Source organism: Salvelinus namaycush, unplaced genomic scaffold (genome assembly GCF_016432855.1).
Source record: "Salvelinus namaycush isolate Seneca unplaced genomic scaffold, SaNama_1.0 Scaffold975, whole genome shotgun sequence".
Lineage (NCBI taxonomy): Eukaryota > Metazoa > Chordata > Actinopteri > Salmoniformes > Salmonidae > Salvelinus > Salvelinus namaycush.
The window spans coordinates 61,682-81,025 of NW_024061725.1; the positions used below are offsets into that span (position 1 = coordinate 61,682).

Consider the following 19,344-nt stretch of genomic DNA (forward strand, 5'->3'; position numbering starts at 1 on the left):
TATAGCATTGAAGCTCATCTGGAGGTTAGTTAACACAGTGTCCAACGAAGGGCCAGAGGTATACAGAATGGTGTCGTCTGCGTAGAGGTGTATCAGAGAATCACCAGCAGCAAGAGCAACATCATTGATGTATACAGAGAAGAGAGTCGACTCGAGAATTGAACCCTGTGGCACCCCCATAGAGACTGCCAGAGGTCCGGACAACAGGCCCACCGATTTGACATAGTGAACTCTATCAGAGAAGTAGTTGTTGAACCAAGCGAGGCAATCATTTGAGAAACCAAGGCTATTGAGTCTGCCAATGTTGTGATTGACAGAGTCGAAAGCCTTAGCCAGGTCGATGAATACGGCTGCACAGTAATGTCTCTTATCGATGGCGGTTATGATATCGTTTAGGACCTTGAGCGTGGCTGAGGTGTACCCATGACCAGCTCTGTAACCAGATTGCATAGCGGAGAAGGTACGGTGGGATTCAAAATGGTCAGTAATCTGTTTGTTAACTTGGCTTTCAAAGACCTTAGAAAGGCAGGGTAGAATAGATATAGGTCTGTAGCAGTTTGGGTCTAGAGTGTCTCCCCCTTTGAAGAGGGGGGTGACCACGGCAGCTTTCCAATCTATGGGAATCTCAGACGATACGAAAGAGAGGTTGAACAGGCTAGTAATAGGGGTTGCAACAATTTCGGCAGATAATTTTAGAAAGAGAGGGTCCAGATTTTCTAGCCCGGCTGATTTGTAGGGGTCCAGATTTTGCAGCTCTTTCAGAACATCAGCTATCTGGATTTGGGTGAAGGAGAAGTGGGGGAGGTTTGGGCGAGTTGCTGTGGGGAGCGCAGGGCTGTTGACCGGGGTAGGGGTAGCCAGGTGGAAAGCATGGCCAGCCATAAAAAAATGCTTCTTGAAATTCTCAATTATTGTGGATTTATCAGTAGTGACAGTGTTTCCTAGCCTCAGTGCAGTGGGCAGCTGGGAGGAGGTGCTCTTATTCTCCATGGACTTTACAGTGTCCCAGAACTTTTTGGAGTTTGTACTACAGGATGAAAATTTCTGTTTGAAAAAGCTAGCCTTAGCTTTCCTAACTGCCTGTGTATATTGGTTCCTAACTTCCCTGAAAAGTTGCATATCACAGGATGTTTTTGTGCTGGTCAAGGGCAGACAGGTCTGGAGTGAACCAAGGGCTATATCTATTCCTGGTTCTACATTTGTTGAATGGAGCATGCTTATTTAAGATGGTGAGGAAGGCACTTTTAAAGAATAACCAGGCATCCTCTACTGACGGAATGATGTCAATGTCATTCCAGGATACCCCGGCCAGGTCGATTAGAAAGGCCTGTTCGCTGAAGTGTTTTTGGGAGCGTTTGGCAGTGATGCAGGTGCTTCTACACCTGCATTACTAGCTGTTTGGGGTTTTAGGCTGGGTTTCTGTACAGCACTTCGAGATATTAGCTGATGTACGAAGGGCTATATAAAATAAACTTGATTGATTGATTGATTGATGAGGGGTGGTCGTTTGACCGCAGACCCATTACGGATGCAGGCAATGAGGCAGTGATTGCTGAGATCTTGTCTGAAAACAGCAGAGGTGTATTTGGAGGGCGAGTTAGTTAGGATGATATCTATGAGGGTGCCCGTGTTTACGGATTTGCGGTTGTACCTGGTAGGTTCATAAATTTGTGTGAGATTGAGGGCATCAAGCTTAGATTGTAGGATTGACGGGGTGTTAAGCGTGTCCCAGTTTAGGTCACCTAGCAGCATGAGCTCAGAAGATAGATGGGGTGCAATCAATTCACATATGGTGTCCAGGGCACAGCTGGGGGCAGAGGGTGGTCTATAGCAAGCGACAACGGTGAGAGACTTGTTTCTGGAAAGGTGAATTTTCAGAAGTAGAAGCTCGAATTGTTTTGGTACAGACCTGGATAGTAAGACAGAACTCTGCAGGCTATCTTTGCAGTAGATTGCAACACCGCCCCCTTTGGCAGTTCTATCTTAGCGGAAAATTGTATAGTTAGGGATAGAAATTTCAGGGGTTTTGGTGGTTTTCCTAAGACAGGATTCAGACACGGCTAAGACATCCAGGTTGGCAGAATGTGCTAAAGCAGTGAATAAAGCAAACTTAGGGAGTAGGCTTCTAATGTCAACATGCATGAAACCAATGCTTTTACGGTTACAGAAGTCAACAAATGAGAGCGCCTGGGGAGTAGGAGTGGAGCTAGGCACTGCAGGTCCTGGATTAACCTCTACATCACCAGAGGAACAGATGAGAAGTAGGATAAGGGTACGGCTAAAGGCTATAAGAACTGACCGTCTAGCATGTTTGGAACAGAGAGAAAAGGGAGCAGGTTTCTGGGCACGATAGCATAGATTCAAGGCATAATGTACAGACAAAGTTATGGTAGGAAGAGAGTACATTGGAGGTAAACCTAGGCATTGAGTAATGATGAGAGAGATATAGTCTCTAGAGACGTTTAAACCAGGTGATGTCATCACATGTGGGAGGTGGAACAACATGGTTGGTTAAGGCATATTGAGCAGGGCTAGAGGCTCTACAGTGAAATAAGACAGTAATCACTAACCAGGACAGTAATGGACAAGGCATATTGATATTAGGGAGAGGCATGCGTAGCCAAGTGATCGTATGGGTCCAGTGAGTGGTTGGGCTGGCTGGGGACACGGCGATTCAGACAGTTAGCAGGCCAGGGCTAGCAAGCTAGCAGTTAGCAGGCTGGGGCTAGCAAGCTAGCATAAGGGCCTTAGAGGGACGTCGCGATGGGGGAAAGTCTGTTTTCTCCTCCTCGTGCGGTGATGTCGATAGACCAGTCGTGGAATTAGTAGGGTTCCAAGTAGCAGAGGGGTCCAAGTCCAATTGGCAAAATGGGTATAGTGGTCCAAGAAACTGGCCGATGGATCAGCTAACAGTATGCTATATAACAATATATAACATAATAATATATATATATAATATATATAATAGTATAACAATATGCTCTAGATAGCTAGCAGGCCGCGGTTAGTAGAATGGGCCTTCAGGGGACGTCACGCCTGAGGGGCCTGTTGGGATCCTTGGGCAGATTATGTCGGTATTCCAGTCGTGAAGGATCGGCGGGGTTCCGTGCCCCATACCGGCAGTAGAAGGGGTCCGGATATTGTAGCCGAGGAGTGGGCTTCAGGAGTAGCCCAGGAGCCCTAGCCGGGAGATGGGTCTAGCATGGCCTAGCTCCAGGCTAGTTGGTGCTAGCTCCGGGACGGAAACGTTAGCCAGGAGTAGTCAACCCGGGTTGCGGTTAGCTAGCTGCGATGATCCAGATGAAAAGGTTCAGAGTTTGCGGCAGGAATCCGGAGATATGGAGAGAAAAATAGGTCTGGTATGCTCTGGTTTGAAACGTGTTGTACGAAATGGCGAGAGCTTTCCGAGCTAAAGGTTAGCTGATGACCGCTAGCAGTGGTTAACTGACTGATAGCTGGTAGCTAGTTAGCTAGCTAGCTTCAGTTGAGGTATTCCAGTTCGGAGGTAAATAGAAATACTTTAGAAAAAAACAGATCCACACCACATTGGGTGAGGTGGGTTGCGGGAGAGTATTTTGAAGTTGAGGTTTAGGAAAAATATTTTTTTTAATGTGAAGAAAAATATATAAAAATATATATACATGGGACGAGACAAGACAAAGACGTCTGACTGCTACGCCATCTTGTAGCGCCATTTTATATCAGGCCTGCAGTGTGTTCTGGTCCAGACAACCTGGTGTAACTGTTATATCAAACCTGCAGTGTGTTCTCTGACAAGATAAACCAATATAAGACAATATCATTAGTTCCCAGTAAACCACCAACCTGGTAAGATGAACAAAGTGATGAATAAATAAATGAGTTAACGTCACAACAGGTCTTTAATTGACCATGTTCCCAGCACACTGAAGACCACACAGCTCTATGACCACAGCCTCTGTCATCACAACCCTAGAAGACTGTTATGATCCAGATGAATCCACATCCATATGCAAAACAACATGTCAAACAGGCTTGTTCTGGCCTGTAGCACATCGAAAAAAACATACGTTACAATCACCTTTGGCAGCGATTACAGCCGCAGGTCTTTTTGGGTAAGTCTTAAGAGCCTTGGATTGGATATTTGCCCATTATTCTTTTTTCAAAATTCTCCAAGCTCTGTCAAGTTGGTTGTTGATCAATGCTAGATGGACACTTTCAAGTCTTGCCATATATTTTCAAGTCAAACCTGTAACTAGTCCCCTCAGGAACATTCAATGTCGTCTTGGTATAGAACCTCAGTGTAGATGTGTGTTTTAGGTTGTTGTCCAGCTGAAAGGTGAAGTCATCTCCCAGTGTCTGGTGGAAAGCAGACTGAATCAGGTTGTCCTCTATGACTTTGGCTGTGCTTAGCTCCTTTCTGTTCATTTTTTTATCCTGAAAAACTCCACAGTCTAGGCAAGTCAGTTAAGAACAAATTCTTATTTACAACGACAGCCTAGGAACAGTGGGGTAACTGCCTTGTTCAGGGGCAGAACGACAGATTTTTATTATTGTCAGCTCGGGGATTCAATCCAGCAACCTTTCGGATACTGGTCCAATGTTCTAACCTCTAGGCTACCTGCCGACCCCAAAAATCAAGGAAGATCATCAGGCAATAAATATGTATGATGTTCTATGTGCTTTCAATGATGATGTTCTCCCCCTGTCATTTCGTGCTGATTTGATGCCTGATCCCAGACAGCACACAAACCTCTGCCCAACGTAGGCACAATGTAACCTATATACATTACGCATTGGGAAGATGCAGTTTAGACATAGTTTGTTAATTGGCAAGATGTCTTGCAGACGTATTTAAGAAAAGCCTACATTTTAAATGATGCAATTCTACATCGTTTCTACATCGTCCAGGCATCAACATTCTATTCTCAAAAGCATAATAGGTTACTCTGCCTCCTCGGGCATTAAGCCTTAGCCAACCCACAAGAACACTTCAAAATACACAACATTGTTCATATACAGTATTTGGTTACCTCAGGACTATCTCTGTATGTTTGTGCATTTGCCTTCAGATATTTACTGGCATAATATTACTGTGAGGAGGTGTAACACTGGATCCTCCAGCTAGTCAGAGAGCTGTCAGCATGTGAGGGTTCCTGTAGTAGAACCAACAGTATTAAAGTTCAAGTTGATTTCATTCAGCCTGTTGTTTGAGCGTTTGCTTGAGCCTGTCTGGAGTGCCAGATGGGTGAGTGGGGTTTGCACTTTTGGGACTATTCTATTGCACCAGGTAAGCTAAATCAAGCACAGCATTTAAAAGACAACAGGCACAGGGCTGGTGCCATCCCCTATCCCATTGTGGCCTTGAGCAAGGCATTTAACCCCTAAACTGTTACAAGGGTAAGGCTGTAATACTGACCCTGTGTTGCTCCCAGCCTGGTGCATTAACAGTCAGGAGATTGAGTACTGTGACAGTAAAAATACCCACTTCTCAACTCGCAGTGAAGCATTGTGGGATAATTAGTAGTACAGTGGCACCTTCCATGCCTGAATTGAAGTACGTTTTCAAACCATTTCACTTGAAGTTCACCGACGTGCACATGTACAGGCATATGTTTGTTACAGGAAGAGAACATTCCTTCTGGTTGTAATGTTATGTCTACACAAAGAGAAGTCCTGTTCCTTCCAACTGCCACCCAGAGATAATGTAGTACGATAACTAGCAAGACAAAGCTCATAGGTTATAGATAGAACTTTATATTCTCAGATAGACATGATTGGATGGTCCTCATTACACATAGAATACAACCGTTTTCAATACTGCAACTCCTCAGTGAAACAATACAATGTGGGGTGATCAGCCAATCACATTAAAATGTACTTTACACTGCAAGTTCTTCTCATGTTTCTTCCAAGATGTAAAACTGGGATTGTAATATGTGACTATTGAAAAAACAAACAGAAATGTGTCCTTCTTCATAGCCTACCATATGAGAAAGCTTATTGAACTAATGTGGTTTTACAACTAGTCCTACATGTTTTCAGACGTTCAAATGGAAAACCAGATTTCCTGAAGTAAACAGACAAAAGGAGGATTTCAAGATCATGGTATCCAGATTCTTACAACATTTTAAAATGACATTTTAACAAAATGGTGGGCCAGGCCTGAACTGATCAGCTCAACTACCATTAAAACGGATATTGTAAGAGCATAGTTTCAGTCAATGTAAGGTCAATGCAAACACACAATATAAAACGTTTATTTACGTCATATAAAAAGTGTACCTACCTAATATATAAAAAGTTCACCTAGCTAATCTGAATGAAACATTTAGAGGTGTATGTATCATACATTTAGCAGAGTAACATGTCAATAAACACACAAAAACTCAACAATATGCTCTTATATTTACGTCTTCTCCTTTGGTTGGAATGGTCCTTTTCTAAAGCTATAGATCACAAGAACATCTAAAGTGTTGTTAGGGTGTGATGAAATACAAATAAATACTGCAGGAATCTTTTGGACTCATGACAGCGTTACTGAAAAGTGCATGGCTTCCTTCAGTCTTTTCCTAAGTGCATAATTATAATCTGCAACATCACTGTAATAAATAAGAGACAAGTTCTACAATATATTTCCCATATACATCCGTTTTTGTTTGTCCTTGAATTGCTTAATTGACGTCCCAGCACACAGGGTGTGTTTCAATTGAAACAGGTCATTCTCCTAGTGGAGGAAAACCTGCAAAAAAACAATACCGCTGGTTACATAGACTGCAGAACATTAAAGTAGAGTCCAATATTCTGTCCTTTGTCCCTAAGTATGCACTGCATTTACTGGTAATTACTGGTATAATAAACATTGTGGAAACGGTCTAGCCCGTACCTACACCTATCCAATACTTTATATATGGGGAGTGGTGAACAAGTGCACACTTCAGGAGATTTGTAGTTACATAACATTGATACTGCATGAATACATAGGATTACACACCTAAACAGGTATTTAGAGCAAAAAGATTCAAATATTTAGCTGATTCTGAGAAGCGTCAGCTAGCTTACCTGTTTCCAATTCGAAGGAGGAGTAATACCGAAGTATTTTAGCCTAGCTAGCCTACATGTTTCCAGTTGGTTGGATGAGTAATACAGATGTCCTTTAGCCTAGCTAGCCTACATGTTTCCAGTTGGTTAGATGAGTAATACAGATGTATTTTAGCCTAGCTAGCCTACATGTTTCCAGTTGGAAGGAGGAGTAATACAGATGTATTTTAGCCTAGCTAGCCTACATGTTTCCAGTTGGTTGGATGAGTAATACAGATGTCCTTTAGCCTAGCTAGCCTACATGTTTCCAGTTGGTTAGATGAGTAATACAGATGTATTTTAGCCTAGCTAGCCTACCTTATGTCAGTTGGTTAGATGAGTAATACAGATGTATTTTAGCCTAGCTAGCCTACCTGTTGTCAGTTGGTTGGATGAGTAATACAGATGTAATTTAGCCTAGCTAGCCTACATGTGTCCAGTTGGTTGGATGAGTAATAAAGATGTCCTTTAGCCTAGCTAGCCTACCTGTTTTCAGTTGGTTGGATGAGTAATACAGATGTATTTTAGCCTAGCTAGCCTACCTGTTTCCAGTTGGTTGGATGAGTAATACAGATGTCATTTAGCCTAGCTAGCCTACATGTGTCCAGTTGGTTGGATGAGTAATACAGATGTCCTTTAGCCTAGCTAGCCTACCTGTTTCCAGTTGGTTGGATGAGTAATACAGATGTTCCTTAGCCTAGCTAGCCTACCTGTTTTCAGTTGGTTGGAGGAGTAATACAGATGTATTTTAGCCTAGCTAGCCTATCTGTTTTCAGTTGGTTGGATGAGTAATACAGATGTACTTTAGCCTAGCTAGCCTACCGGTTTTCAGTTGGTTGGATGAGTAATACAGATGTATTTTAGCCTAGCTAGCCTACCTGTTTCCAGTTGGTTGGATGAGTAATACAGATGTCATTTAGCCTAGCTAGCCTACATGTGTCCAGTTGGTTGGAGGAGTAATACAGACGTCCTTTAGCCTAGCTAGCCTACCTGTTTCCAGTTGGTTGGATGAGTAATACAGATGTTCCTTAGCCTAGCTAGCCTACCTGTTTTCAGTTGGTTGGAGGAGTAATACAGATGTATTTTAGCCTAGCTAGCCTACCTGTTTTCAGTTGGTTGGATGAGTAATACAGATGTACTTTAGCCTAGCTAGCCTACCGGTTTTCAGTTGGTTGGATGAGTAATACAGATGTATTTTAGCCTAACTAGCCTACCTGTTTCCAGTTGGTTGGATGAGTAATACAGATGTTCCTTAGCCTAGCTCGCCTACCTGTTTCCAGTTGGTTGGATGAGTAATACAGATGTCCTTTAGCCTAGCTAGCCTACATGTTTCCAGTTGGTTAGATGAGTAATACAGATGTATTTTAGCCTAGCTAGCCTACATGTTGTCAGTTGGTTGGATGAGTAATACAGATGTAATTTAGCCTAGCTAGCCTACATGTGTCCAGTTGGTTGGATGAGTAATAAAGATGTCCTTTAGCCTAGCTAGCCTACCTATTTTCAGTTGGTTGGATGAGTAATACAGATGTATTTTAGCCTAGCTAGCCTACCTGTTTCCAGTTGGTTGGATGAGTAATACAGATGTCATTTAGCCTAGCTAGCCTACATGTGTCCAGTTGGTTGGATGAGTAATACAGATGTCCTTTAGCCTAGCTAGCCTACCTGTTTCCAGTTGGTTGGATGAGTAATACAGATGTTCCTTAGCCTAGCTAGCCTACCTGTTTTCAGTTGGTTGGAGGAGTAATACAGATGTATTTTAGCCTAGCTAGCCTACCTGTTTTCAGTTGGTTGGATGAGTAATACAGATGTACTTTAGCCTAGCTAGCCTACCGGTTTTCAGTTGGTTGGATGAGTAATACAGATGTATTTTAGCCTAGCTAGCCTACCTGTTTCCAGTTGGTTGGATGAGTAATACAGATGTCATTTAGCCTAGCTAGCCTACATGTGTCCAGTTGGTTGGAGGAGTAATACAGATGTCCTTTAGCCTAGCTAGCCTACCTGTTTCCAGTTGGTTGGATGAGTAATACAGATGTTCCTTAGCCTAGCTAGCCTACCTGTTTTCAGTTGGTTGGAGGAGTAATACAGATGTATTTTAGCCTAGCTAGCCTACCTGTTTTCAGTTGGTTGGATGAGTAATACAGATGTACTTTAGCCTAGCTAGCCTACCGGTTTTCAGTTGGTTGGATGAGTAATACAGATGTATTTTAGCCTAGCTAGCCTACCTGTTTCCAGTTGGTTGGATGAGTAATACAGATGTTCCTTAGCCTAGCTAGCCTACCTGTTTCCAGTTGGTTGGGTGAGTAATACAGATGTACTTTAGCGTAGATCTGGAGGTTGATGAAGGGAGCGAACCCCACCACATCCTGCAGTATCACCAGGGAAATAGACAGAGAACAACAATACATTATAGATGATACTTCAAATCCTTTCAGATGGACATTTTGTTTTGTATGGTCCTTACAGTACAATTGCTTTCATCAATGCCTCAGTGAAACAATACAAGACGCTGTGTGTTCAGCCCTTCACATTAAATGTATAGGATGCCGGATGTTCTTAAGTGTTAAAACTGGGGGGTGATATGTGATTATTCAAATACACTAATTGTTGTGTTATAAATGACAGTAATAATTGTACATGAGTGTGTCCTTCGCCTTCATACCTGCAGCAGCACAAGGGCCCTCTGTAGTGGTGGCTCCACGTCAATCTCAACGTTCCTCTTCCGCAGGGGGTCCAGACTGGACTCAGTCACGTTGTGACAGTGGTTCACCTTCAGAGACTGCAGCTTGGGGCAGTACTCTGCAACAGTCCTGCACGCACGCACATACACACACAGCAGGACCAAAAGGTGTAAGGACAGGTTAACCAGTGAATATCAAAGTAGGAGTGCCAGTCTCCCCTTCATCCAAAGCAAGCTGGAGCAGGACATACTCTGCAACCGTCCTGGACACAGCACGAAGAGGGTTCTTACAGGTGTGCCATTGCAGATCTAAAACATGTGTCATGACGTTATCCTGTTGGGTGAGGTTTATGACCCCCCCCCCCCCCCCCACCATAAATACCTTTTCCCCTTTTCTCTCTCTACTCTACAGAATGGACTCTTGGAAATACTTTTTTTAACATAGAGACAGTATATGGTAACATCAAAAGGTTGGGGAATGGAACAATATTTCTGTAATCCAACCAGTTGAAAGTGTCCGTTGTTACTTAAAGAATATGATGTCAGATCAGTTGTCTTCTGAGACATTATTACTGATGATAGGACGGCATAAATTATATCTTGGAAAGTCTACACATTCTAGTCATCAGATTCACATGGAATTGTTATGCAATTTAAATGTTTAAATATGAAACTATTTGTGAAAATATTAAATGTAATTTTATCTTTCTAAATGAGAGAATTGTTTTCATAAGTCATTTTATGCTTACTCGGTGGCCACGCCCAACTGAACAGACATTGGTTGGAGAGGGATGAAACATGCCCTTCTCTTCCCCAGTATAAAGCCCCCGTGACCCAATTCACATCAGACTACGCAAACCCCAGCGTGAGCTGTGGTTGAGAATGGTTGAATATTCACTCTACATAACGAAATGTACATGAGACCAGATCACGTGGAGGTGACGATCACTACGCTGGAAGGATGAATTTCTACTAGACTAGCCAGAATTCAGCACGAGCTAATTATGGCAAAATGGTATGAACTTTGAACTCTTATTGACTAAAGAAGAAGTGATAACTCGACTTCTAGGATGTATCAGCTGCAGCTGTAAACGTACGTGGCGTAGGACAGACAATCTCCTAATAACAACGACAGGCTATAACGTATCCGCTCGACAACATTACGACCAGATAGATTCTTCAAAGGTCAATGGCGATCTCTGCTGAGCAAACCAGGCTTCCATCTTCGACCCATCTATCGAAGCGCAGCTCAGTGGAAATATATATCTTGAATTTTCCTTTTCACAATACCCCATAATGACATCACAATACCCCATAATGACATCACAATACCCCATAATGACAAAGCAAAAACAGGAAATTGTTGAAAAATATACAACAACTCAAATATCACATTTACATAAGTATTCAGACCCTTTACTCAGTACTTTGTTGAAGCACCTTTGGCAGTGATTACAGCCTTGAGTCTTCTTGGGCATGACGCTACAAGCTTGGCACACCTGTATTTGGGGAGTTTGTCCCAATCTTCTCTGCAGATTCTCTCAAGCTCTGTCAGGTTGGATGGGGAGCGTTGTGGCACAGCTATTTCCGGTCTCTCCAGAGATGCTCAATCAGGTTAAAGTCTGGTCTCTGGCTGGGCCACTCAAGGACATTCAGAGATTTGTCCCGAAGCCACACCTGCGTTGTCTTGCCTGAGTGTTTAGGGTCGTTGTCCTGTTGGAAGGTGAACCTTCACCCCAGTCTGAGGTCCTGAGTGCTCTGGAGGAAACATGCACCATCCCTATGATGAAGCATGGTGGTGGCAGCATCATGCTGTGGGGATGTTTTTCAGTGGCAGGGACTGAGAGACTAGTCAGGATCGAGGGAAAGGTGAACAGAGCAAAGTACAGAGAGATCCTTGATGAAAACCTGTTCCAGAGTGCTCAGGTTCTCAGACTGCTCATGATGCATTTGTAAGTTATTTTATTGGAGAATCAATGGATATAACATTCATTTATAAGTCCAAAACTGTATGTAGCAACTAAGGATTTTAACTTGAAAGTGAAAGTTTATTAATTAAGTCATCGGATGAATCCCGGAAACCAAAGATGTAACTACAACTCATGTCCACAAGGTAGAGTCAGAGCAGAGATAGTGAAATGTTTTCTGTTGGCCAGTGTCTAGTTCCCCTAATGTGACCTTTAATCTTCCTGTTGCTCAGTGTCTAGATCCCCCAATGTGACCTTTGATCTATAAAGTCAGCAGGAAGTACATGATAGACTGCATTCCAAATGGTACCACATTCTCTATGCAGTGCATTACTTTAGACCAGAGACCACGGGGTTCTGGACAGAATAGAGTGCCATTTAGGACACATGCAGAGTGTGTAAACTAGCATATCACCCTACTCTACCTAGCAACATGATGACAACTACTGATCTGTCAATCAGACAAGGAAAGAGAGGGAGGTTTTAATATATTTGGCAGATTTTAAAATCACAGCTAACAAATGTATGATGCTTAATATAGGTTTATTGAAGGATTACAGATAAACTGGTGAGCCATACAACGTTTCCACCATGAATTCACATCGTCATTGTTTATCAATCACATCATTAATACTGATGTACAATCAGAAGATATGGACGGTACATTCAGAAGATATGGACGGTACATTCAGAAGATATGGACGGTACATTCAGAAGATATGGACGGTACATTCAGAAGATATGGATGGTACATTCAGAAGATATGGACGGTACATTCAGAAGATATGGACGGTACATTCAGAAGATATGGACGGTACATTCAGAAGATATGGACGGTACATTCAGAAGATATGAACGGTACATTCAGAAGATATGGACGGTACATTCAGAAGATATGGACGGTACATTCAGAAGATATGGACGGTACATTCAGAAGATATGGACGGTACATTCAGAAGATATGGACGGTACAATGGATGGATATATTGTGATGTGCAGATCTGCATCCGTTGGTAATAATGGCAGGTGATGTCAGGTGACGTGTGAGTTCCATAGTGGTCCATTCAATATGGAGACAGGAGAGGATCCTCAATACCTTATGGCAACACACACACACATATATATATATATTACTGTAACTTTTGATAATGCTATAATACTAATTTGTACAAACACTTGTTTCTAATTGGTTGTTGTATCAGTGGAGGCAGGATTAAAGAACCCAGGTGGTGGATGCAGATCAGATGTCCAGGATGTGATGTCATAAAGTCAGGAGGGAAGGTAAATACATGACTTTACTTTCAGATGTCCAGGATGTGATGTATTTACCCTCCCTCCTGACTTTATGACATTACTTTACTTTCAGATATCCAGGTCACACAGACATCTCACCTCTCAAAGAAAGAGTAGGACTTACAGGTGCTTATCCACAATGCGGATAGAGCCTCCATCTACGACCCATGATACGTCTGAGACGTCGGAGACGTCGGAGACGCCTGATCAGCCGCTGGTTGAAACGTCTGAGATTCCAGTAAATCCTGCGAAATCTGTAACGCCATCCCCAAAACAGATTTTGCAACTTCTCTGATTTGGGTGTCCCCTGCATCTCCTGCAGTAATCCTACTGCAGCTGCCTCTGTACATATGAAATATTCATATCAATATCAGCTGTCATACTGTACATAGTATAAGAGACATCATTATCTGGGAGTGTGTCAGGACATGTACACACTAGTTCCAGCTAGGTATTGACTGCTCAGCAAGCTACATTATTATCATTACTGGTAGTAGTAAAGTTAGTATCAATGTACTATGTTGTAGAGAGATTAATTTACCGTCATTTTGAGCCTCTAGTTCTTCTTGGGGCAAAGAGTCTTTTCAGAGAAAGATTCAACAAAAGTTATTAAAAATTAAACACAAGTGTCTACTTTCAATATCAGCTGTCATACTGTACATAGTATAAGAGACATCATTATCTGGGAGTGTGGCAGGACATGTACACACTAGTTCCAGCTAGGTATTGACTGCTCAGCAAGCTACATTATTATCATTACTGGTAGTAGTAAAGTTAGTATCAATGTACTATGTTGTAGAGAGATTCACTTACCGTCATTTTGAGCCTCTGGTTCTTCTTGAGGCAAAGAGTCTTTTCAGAGAAAGATTAAACAAAAGTTATTAAATGAAACACAAGTGTCTACTTTCATTATTATTTGTAGATAGATAGATAGATAGATAGATAGATAGATAGATAGATAGATAGATAGATAGATAGATAGATAGATAGATAGATAGATAGATAGATAGATAGATAGATAGATAGATAGATAGATAGATAGATAGATAGATAGATAGATAGATAGATAGATAGATAGATAGATAGATAGATAGATAGATAGATAGATACAGACTCAGTGAGCATAGCCTTGCTATTGAGAAAGGCCGCCGTAGGCAGACATGGCTCTCAAGAGAAGACAGGCTATGTGCTCACTGCCCACAAAATGAGGTGGAAACTGAGCTGCACTTCCTAACCTCCTGCCCAATGTATGACCATATTAGAGAGACATATTTCCCTCAGATTACACAGATCCACAAAGAATTCGAAAACAAATCCAAATTTGATAAACTCCCATATCTACTGGGTGAAATTCCACAGTGTGCCGTCACAGCAGCAAGATTTGTGACCTGTTGCCACAAGAAAAGGGCAACCAGTGAAGAACAAACACCATTGTAAATACAACCCATATTTATGCTTATTTATTTTCCATTGTGTACTTTAACCATTTGTACATTGTTACAACACTGTATATATATATAATATGACATTTGTAATGTCTTTATTGTTTTGAAACTTCTGTAAGTGTAATGTTTACTGTTAATTTTTATTGTTTACTTCACTTTTGTATATTATCTACCTCACTTGCTTTGGCAATGTTAACACATGTTTCCCATGTCAATAAAGCCCCTTGAATAGATAGATAGATAGATAGATAGATAGATAGATAGATAGATAGATAGATAGATAGATAGATAGATAGATAGATAGATAGATAGATAGATAGATAGATAGATAGATAGATAGATAGATAGATAGATAGATAGATAGATAGATAGATAGATAGATAGATAGATAGATAGATAGATAGATAGATAGATAGATAGATAGATAGAAAACCAAGAGAAACATACACACTTACCCTGCTTGTCAGCAATAGGATCAATCTCTGCAGAATCCAGTTTTCGGGGCCCACTGACAGCCACATCTGTCAGAGAGGACATGCAGTACAATTTATTGAACTGTATTAAAACGATGCATCTTTTACATACTCAAAAACACCTTTCTCTTTTAAACACACAAACAGCTTTGTTTTCGTGCATTTTCAGGACTTTTTGTGGAGTACAAATGTATTCCCATTCAAAATCTTATTTTTCCTAAGCCTAAACCTAACCCTGACCCCCATAACCTTACCCTGACTTTAACCCTAACCTTAATCTTAACCCCAACTCTAACCTTAACCTCAAACCCTAAACCTAACCCTTAAACCTAAAATAGCATTTAAACTAATTCAGGACATGACAAACGTCCTGACGTTTCAACATTTTTCTTGTTCTCCTACCTTGTCAGGACATTCTAGTGACTTGTCGGGACATTCTAGTGATTTGTCGGGACATTCTAGTGGCTTGTCGGGATAATAGTGGCTTGTCGGGACACTAGTGGCTTGTCGGGACATTCTAGTGGCTTGTCGGGACATTCTAGTGGCTTGTCGGGATATTCTAGTGGCTTGTCGGGATATTCTAGTGGCTTGTCGGGATATTCTAGTGGCTTGTCGGGACATTCTAGTGGCTTGTCGGGACATTCTAGTGGCTTGTCGGGATATTCTAGTGGCTTGTCGGGACACTAGTGGCTTGTCGGGATATTCTAGTGGCTTGTCGGGATATTCTAGTGGCTTGTCGGGATATTCTAGTGGCTTGTCGGGATATTCTAGTGGCTTGTCGGGATATTCTAGTGGCTTGTCGGGACACTAGTGGCTTGTCGGGACATTCTAGTGGCTTGTCGGGATATTCTAGTGGCTTGTCCGGACATTCTAGTGACTTGTCAGGACATTCTAGTGACTTGTCAGGAGATTGTGGTCCTGATAAGGTAAGAAAAAATTTACACACACAACATACAAACACACACACACTAGACATACCTTCCTTAGCGTTAACCTGGTTGAGCTGGTTTGCCAACAGGAAACCCAGCAGAGTGACCAGCACTAACACACCCTGGTGCCTCATCCTTTCCTACACAAAAAACACCCCCGTCCAGGTTGGACAATAAGTCAATCAATTAACCAACCAATCAATTAATCAATTAATTTCTAAATCCTTTTTTTACATCAGCATTTGTCACAAAGACATTTTACAGTAACCTGGGCATTCCAGACTCCAAAGAACAAGCAAAGCAGAAGCAGACACACATTGTCTAGAAAACCCTTCCTCCTAGGACAACAATAATAATAAAGTTCAACTAACCTGGAGATTCTGGAGTTGGTAGAAGCAGACTGCGATGTGGTCCAGAGAATGAGTTGCCTCTCTGCTGTTACGTCTTTTATCCTACCTGTCCAGGTCATTTCCATTACCCCAACCCACTAAGCATTTCCCTAAGAACACATGATTTTGGCTAATCTTGGTACAAAAACATGATGTAAATTGATTCTTCAGAAAACCTATGCAAACTCGCTCCAGGTCATCAAATAAGTCAACACTCAATGCACACAATGTCACTCACTATACTCTTAGAAATAATATATAGATACAACTTAAAGGGGTTTTATTGCATTCTTAATATACGAGACCCCTAAAAGATCTACATAGAACCATTTTAGCTAAACAACAACTGTAACACTGTCTTTTAAAGACAACAAGTGCTTATTGGGCAAATGTATTTATGTTTTCAATAAACATTTTCAGATGAAATATATCTTAATTGTTTAATTGCCTGTTACGTGAACAGTGTTTCAGAGGGTTGGGTACTGTCTGTGGCAGGAAATATACACATTTCCACTGACAATGGATGAATAAAGATCTGTTTGAGGGGACGTTTAATTTGAGACAGACACAACACCCTTGACCTTGATGGTGAAGAACAAAAGATGGCAATGGATGGGACATATAGTATGCAGACTATCACCAAAACACAGCCTGCAATTAATACACAGTACACAGGATGGGAAGAGAAATCCAGGACGTCCAAAAGAGACGTGGAGAAGAACGACCTGGTGTAACTGTTATATCAGACCTGCAGTGTGTTCTGGTCCAGACAACCTGGTGTAACTGTTATATCAGACCTGCAGTGTGTTCTGGTCCAGACAACCTGGTGTAACTGTTATATCAGGCCTGCAGTGTGTTCTGGTCCAGACAACCTGGTGTAACTGTTATATCAGGCCTGCAGTGTGTTCTGGTCCAGACAACCTGGTGTAACTGTTATATCAGGCCTGCAGTGTGTTCTGGTCCAGACAACCTGGTGTAACTGTTATATCAGACCTGCAGTGTGTTCTGGTCCAGACAACCTGGTGTAACTGTTATATCAGGCCTGCAGTGTGTTCTGGTCCAGACAACCTGGTGTAACTGTTATATCAGGCCTGCAGTGTGTTCTGGTCCAGACAACCTGGTGTAACTGTTATATCAGACCTGCAGTGTGTTCTGGTCCAGACAACCTGGTGTAACTGTTATATCAGACCTGCAGTGTGTTCTGGTCCAGACAACCTGGTGTAACTGTTATATCAGACCTGCAGTGTCTTCTGGTCCAGACAACCTGGTGTAACTGTTATATCAGACCTGCAGTGTGTTCTGGGCCAGACAACCTGGTGTACCTGTCTTTTTTTTCGCCTTTATTTAACCAGGTAAGCTAGTTGATAACAAGTTCTCATTTGCAACTGCAACCTGGCTAAGATAAAGCAAAGCATTTGACACATACAACAACACATGGAATAAACAAACATACAATCAATAATACAGTAGGAAAATCTATATACAGCATGTGCAAATGAGGTAGGATAAGAGAGGTAAGGCAATAAATAAGCCATGGTGGCAAAGTAATTACTATATAGCAATTAAACACTGGAATGGTAGGATGTGCAGAGGATGAATGTGCAAGTTGAGATTCTGGGGTGCAAAGGCGCAAGATAGATAAATAAATACATACAGTATGGGGATGAGGTAGATTGGATGGGCTATTTACAGATGTACAGGTGCAGTGATCTGTGAGCTGCTCTGACAGCTGGTGCTTAAAGATAGTGAGGGAGGTAAGAGTCTCCAGCTTCGGAGATTTTTGCAGTTCGTTCCAGTCATTGGCAGCAGAGAACTGGAAGGAGAGGCGGCCAAAGGAAGAATTGGCTTTGGGGGTGACCAGTGAGATATACCAGCTGGAGCGCGTGCTACAGGTGGGTGCTGCTATGGTGACCAGTGAGCTGAGATAAGGCGGGGCTTTACCTAGCAGAGACTTGTAGATGACCTGGAGCCAGTGGGCGACGAGTATGAAGCGAGGGCCAGCCAACGAGAGCGTACAGGTCGCAGTGGTGGGTAGTATATGGGGCTTTGGTGACAAAACGGATGGCACTGTGATAGACTGCATCCAATTTGTTGAGTGGAGTGTAGGAGGCTATTTTGTAAATGACATCGCCGAAGTCGAGGATTGGTAGGATGGTCAGTTTTACAAAGATATGTTTGGCAGCATGAGTGAAGGATGTTGCAAATAGGAAGCCGATTCTAGATTTAATTTTGGATTGGAGATGTTTAATGTGAGTCTGGAAGGAGAGTTTACAGTCTAACCAGACACCTAGGTATTTGTAGTTGTCCACATATTCTAAGTCAGAACCGTCCAGAGTAGTGATGCTGGACGGGCGGGCAGGTGCAGGCAGCGATTGGTTCAAGAGCATGTATTTAGTTTTACTTGCATTTAAGAACAGTTGGAGGCCACGGAAGGAGAGTTGTATGGCATTGAAGCTCATCTGGAGGTTAGTTAACACAGTGTCCAACGAAGGGCCAGAGGTATACAGAATGGTGTCGTCTGCGTAGAGGTGTATCAGAGAATCACCAGCAGCAAGAGCAACATCATTGATGTATACAGAGAAGAGAGTCAACTCGAGAATTGAACCCTGTGGCACCCCCATAGAGACTGCCAGAGGTCCGGACAACAGGCCCACCGATTTGACATAGTGAACTCTATCAGAGAAGTAGTTGTTGAACCAAGCGAGGCAATCATTTGAGAAACCAAGGCTATTGAGTCTGCCAATGTTGTGATTGACAGAGTCGAAAGCCTTAGCCAGGTCGATGAATACGGCTGCACAGTAATGTCTCTTATCGATGGCGGTTATGATATCGTTTAGGACCTTGAACGTGGCTGAGGTGTACCCATGACCAGCTCTGAAACCAGATTGCATAACGGAGAAGGTACGGTGGGATTCAAAATGGTCAGTAATCTGTTTGTTAACTTGGCTTTCAAAGAACTTAGAAAGGCAGGGTAGAATAGATATAGGTCTGTAGCAGTTTGGGTCTAGAGTGTCTCCCCCTTTGAAGAGGGGGGTGACCACGGCAGCTTTCCAATCTATGGGAATCTCAGACAATACGAAAGAGAGGTTGAACAGGCTAGTAATAGGGGTTG

At 42.3% G+C, this 19,344-nt stretch overlaps 1 long non-coding RNA gene across 1 annotated transcript; it reads right to left on the reverse strand.

Annotated features, from left to right (window-relative positions):
• Positions 1–6,223: 6,223 nt before the first annotated feature.
• On the reverse strand, positions 6,224–9,216 carry LOC120043611. The gene is made up of 2 exons (XR_005476485.1): positions 9,170–9,216; positions 6,224–6,721 (listed from the first exon to the last, which is right to left on the reverse strand). It is a non-coding gene; the product is annotated as an uncharacterized LOC120043611 (long non-coding RNA).
• Positions 9,217–19,344: the final 10,128 nt, after the last annotated feature.